We start from the raw sequence: 4948 nt of genomic DNA, 5'->3' as shown, positions 1-4948 counted from the left end.
TGGGAGGCCGCCATTCAATGCTATCTTTTATATGTCCGCTTGTAAAGGGCAATTTCATATTCAAATTTACTCCAACCCAGCCAGCACGCTGGGTCACACCGCCGCTAGATCGCATGCCCGATCACAACAAAAAAGAGGCAAGTGTGCTTAGTGTTTACATGCCCGAATTCAAAAGAACATCAGTCTCACAGTCCGTGCAATTTTTTGCCCTACCGGAGTGACAATCCCAGCCATCTGCTCCCCGATGAAGATGTTGTCGCCGTCGCGTAGGCAGCCTCCACCTCGGCGTCCGCCTCTGCCGCGTCCTCATTCTCCGCCTCCGTCAACTAATCTTTCTGCCGTTGCAACATCTGGCAGCGAACGGATTGCAAGATTATTCTTGCATCGGCATCCAAAGAGTCCACATTCAAGGTCAACATCTTGGTGTCCTCCGCATTGGTGGTATCTTTAACTTCTTTTCCTCGAGCGCGATCTTTGCGGATTTCCATATTATTTGATGTCATAGACCTTTGCAGATTTTCCTTTGGACCTTTAAAGAAGTTTGGCTTACGAATATCTTACAACTTCAACTATTTTGGACATTTAGTTGACCGATTCAGCGAACATAGCTCCTCGATCGGTGTTGCGGATACAGCTTCGTGACTAGTTAATCTAATATTAGTCGACTAGTTCTTTGATGTGTACGAGTAGAAATTCAGAATCAAATTGAGTAGGCGATATACGTCTACAACTGATGTTCGAAGAGACAATAAAGTAACAACTAACAAGGAGCTAGCAAGACTGCAAACATTAAACATTGAGAAAATAAAACTTCTAGTAACACCTTCTCATATTTTAGGGCTCCAGATCAGTGGAGGGCTGGAGGAGGCTCAAGGCTAGCTTAGCAAACGCCGTTACTGCTTTAAGGGAGAAGCGCGCTGCTCAGCGCTTCACGTGTCTCGAATGCAGCTCTGACGATCTTCAGAACCTGTTGAGACAGCACAAGAAAACCAGTGAGAACTTCAGAACTTCTAATATATGCTCAACTCCCTCCGTAGCATGCATGCATTGTTTACCGGCAATGGAAAAAGATAATACCTGGGTTTTGTCGAGCGTGAGTTCTTTCTCCACAAGCTTATTCTTCGGAATGTTGGATGCGTGCAGGAGCTGGATGGTGTTGGTCAAGGATAACGGCATAATCTGGAGATCGTTGGTCACCATGAAGTTTATTGGGGTACCTTTGATGTAGCCTCTAACACTAGTATCATCATGGGATCTGGGATTCATCTCCAAAAAACGACGTGCAAAGATTCGTCTACCAGCCAATTCTTCTACCTGCAGTACATTGCTGCTGCACCCAAAGAAAGGCGCTACCTTTGGGGTCAGCAGCACGCCTTGACATTCTTCTTTCACACTTCCAGCTACACTCCTGTAAAGATTACCCATGCATCCGTTCTGGGGCAAGTGACTAAAAGTCTTCATGATAGTTCCAACGGGAATACAGAGGAGTCCAAAGGCAAGGTCGACGAAATCTTGCCCAACCTCAGCGTACAGCACTGATGAGTTTATCCTTGGTCTGCACAAGCCTCACCTTGATGGCTTTGAAGTTGGGATCAGTGGCCTCAGCTGATTGTTCTGCCAACAGATTCTCATGAAGCTTACAAAGATATGTACCATTCGGCCCAATAGCAACATTGAAATACAGTCCAGTTAAAGGCTGCTTTGTCAGCATTGCTCTCTGGAGCAACCTAGTCATCTGGAAGAAATTCAGTGCAACTAGGTTATATTAGTAGTACTCCCTCCGTAAATAAATAGGGTTTACGGAGGGAGTACTAACTTACAGTAGTAGTACAAATAATTTCTCCAGTGTGATGATGTATTGATGTGCACGGTACGTAGGAGACATACCTTGGCAGAATTGAGTTGGAGCACTTTCGCCTCGATGTTTCCATTTCCCGGGATCCCAAATTGGTCCATCAGAGAAAACATAACCCTTGTGGATGCAAGAGAAACTTGGAGATCATCTGTTATGATGAACTTGGAGTCACTGATGACAAAACCCCCATCCTCATTACTGTCTCCAAGAACAGCACGGCGATTTATGTCTTCCCATTCCCCGGCCGGCGTACTCGACAACATTTCTACATCTGCAAACAGCATAAGGGGTGGAGCTATACCAGGGATAGGAGCACTTTTCATTTTTGCAGTGATACACCGGGTTGCTGTCGTCAACTTTCACTTGAAGCCGGTGGCAGTAGGCTGCTGCTGCATTGACCGGCGCAAGAAGCATCGCCTTGCACGGCTTGGCTTGGAAGTGGCCTTCACCGAGACACTCCACGCTCTTTGTCGAGGCATCCTACATGAGACTGCTTGTCGAAGAGACGAACGATGGTGCCGAGAGGCAGGGTGAGGAAGCTGAAGAGGACGTCGACGAACTCTTTGTCGGACTCCGCAAACAGCACCCTTCTCTTCGCCTTGTCGCTCGACATGCTCGATGAGGACATGTTCGTAGGTGGGGATGTGGTGACCTCTAACTGCTGAGGAAGAGGAACCGGACGGAGGGAGTATACCAATGGCTTCGCTGCGTTGCCGAGTATTGATAACGGCGGAGTCAGTGAATGATTGGGGTGGAATCTGAAGGGGCTAGGCTTTACATTTCCCAGAAGGAAGATGTTAAAAGCCTCGTTGAATTATTGCTCATCGGAAATTGCAGTCCCCATGGCACGGATGGTGAGGACTGTGACCAATTGGCATGGATGGCTTTACTGCATGCGTCTGCGAGGTCCCCAACCTTGGAGGTCATGGCTAGCTTAGCTTGTTCAGAATAGCTGGCGTTGGCGTTTGACCCTTTTTGACCTCCACGCCTCCCACATTTTTTCAAAATGACAGTTATCCTGCATTCATTAAGATGAAGGGGCTATTTAGATTATGACTATGTTTGCCCTATATTGCCATATTATTTTTGTCATATTTGCCACACCTACCTAACTTGAGTTGCTCAAATTGTTAGCCACATTTTGGCTTGCTAAAGGAAATCTTATCACACTTTTTATGTGTATGACATGTGGGGTTCACTGCTTATAAAAAATTTCTTGCCTTAGGTGTGGCTAGAACCAAACACCCACCTAATTTAGTCAAATTTGCCTAAGAGCAAGTACAATAGTGGGCTATAAGCCTGCTTACATGACTTTTTTGCCTATGTAGAGGAGAGAGATATAAAAAAGTAAGGGGAGTGGGCTCTCATACAAGAGTCAAGCTATATGCGTGCTCCTAGATAAAAACATTTAATGAGAAGGAGTAGTAAAGAAAAGTTATGAACTTATAGCCAATCTTATAGCAAACTCTATTGTATGAACAATCAATAATGTTAACTCTTGATGACATGGCATGTCCATATAGCCAGCAGTTGGCTATACTATTAACCATGCTCTAATGTGAGGTGTGGCAAAGTATGGCAATATGTGGCTAGAAACAAAACAGCCCCGAAAAGAATTGCTTGGTTAATTAGGAAAAACCGAGCCAAAACCAAGTTACCCAGTTAATCATAAAAAACAGGTGAAAACCATCACAACCATTGAGCGGCACACATAAAAAAACCCCACACACACCACTTCAAAAAGGACCTCGACGAGACAACACACAGACGTCATCATTGTCGCTCCTCACCTAGAGGCTGCATCGCCATACTTACACTCTGAGAAACGACTCCGACTTCGCCATAAGCGATCGTCGACTCAACCCACACCGTCAGAGGTGGACCACGAAAAAAACTAAGGTGGGGCGAAGTCTCACTAAGATTTTTCTTTATGCGAATCAAAGGAGTCAATACACACTAACAATGCACACTACAAATGAATAACCAAATACAATGAAATTGTAGACATGTTTCAATAGGAAAACAACCTAAAACATACCAATAATGAAGCATTTAATGGAGTCTAGAAGACCCCGGCAATGGCAGTGCCCTACCCTCCTTTTGAAAATCTTCCTTAATTTTATCGAGATCAATACTTTTGAAGATCTCACGCTCAATGTAAGACACCATCAAGTCATTAAGTCTGCCATCAGACATCTTGCTGCGCAACTCAGTCTTGATGATTTTTATTGATGAGAAGGCTCTTTCAACTATTGCAGCCGCTACCGATAGTAGCAATGAGGCGATAAACATCAAATCTAACATCATCTCTAATGTTGGGGGCAAATCTATCAAGTGGAATGCGAAGTCCAGGATCACCATTTATATGATCTTCACTAAAAACAGATATACCTTCAACTCTACACTACTAGGGAAAACCCTAGCAGTAGCGCGAGTATTTTGCTTATCAGTAGCGCGGGGGGCGCGCTACTGATAAGGCGCTACACGCGCTGCTGCTAAGACATATAGCACCAACGTTTGTTCGCACCAGCGCTACTGCTAATATAGCTAGTAGTAGCGTGTTTACTCTCCAACGCTACTAGTTTTTTTTCTCATTTGTTTAATTTTTAGTGTATTTATATGCCGTTATACACATTTTGGTACAATACCAATTATGAGGCTGTTATATCAATATGTCCATAACAGTGTGTCAAATGAAGGTGGATTAGGTTTAAGTGGAGGGAACATGTGGTGCATGTCAAAAGTATACTACTAATCCAAACTTGATCTAGTCTGGACTAGTAGTTACTTTCGATGTGCACCACATGTTGCCTCCACTTGAATCAATCCACCAACACAAGCTATTTAATCATCATCATAGTCATTACCACCAACAGTAGCTATTTAATCATTATCATAGTCATTACCACCAACAGTACATCATCATCTTCAAACTCATTCTAGCTAGCTAATCACCATCAAACACTAGCTGCGGTAGCTATCTAATCACCACGAAAACTAGCTAATAATAATCATCATAGTCATTACCACCAACACTAGCTATTTAATCATCATAACCCATTTCTAGCTAGCTAATCACTCCTGCTGCTCTCT

General features: G+C 44.0%; 1 long non-coding RNA gene across 1 annotated transcript; it reads right to left on the bottom strand.

Moving 5' to 3' along the window:
• Nucleotides 1-685: 685 nt before the first annotated feature.
• Nucleotides 686-2519, bottom strand: LOC109782235 (uncharacterized). Its single transcript, XR_006670757.2, has 3 exons — nucleotides 1888-2519; nucleotides 1078-1735; nucleotides 686-967 (listed from the first exon to the last, which is right to left on the bottom strand). It is a non-coding gene; the product is annotated as an uncharacterized lncRNA (long non-coding RNA).
• Between the last annotated feature and the right edge of the window lie 2429 nt (nucleotides 2520-4948).

This window comes from Aegilops tauschii, chromosome 2 (genome assembly GCF_002575655.3).
Source record: "Aegilops tauschii subsp. strangulata cultivar AL8/78 chromosome 2, Aet v6.0, whole genome shotgun sequence".
NCBI classification, from domain to species: Eukaryota; Viridiplantae; Streptophyta; class Magnoliopsida; order Poales; family Poaceae; genus Aegilops; species Aegilops tauschii.
The sequence above is the reverse complement of the archived record's forward strand: the minus strand, read 5'-3'. Positions and strand labels throughout refer to the sequence as shown.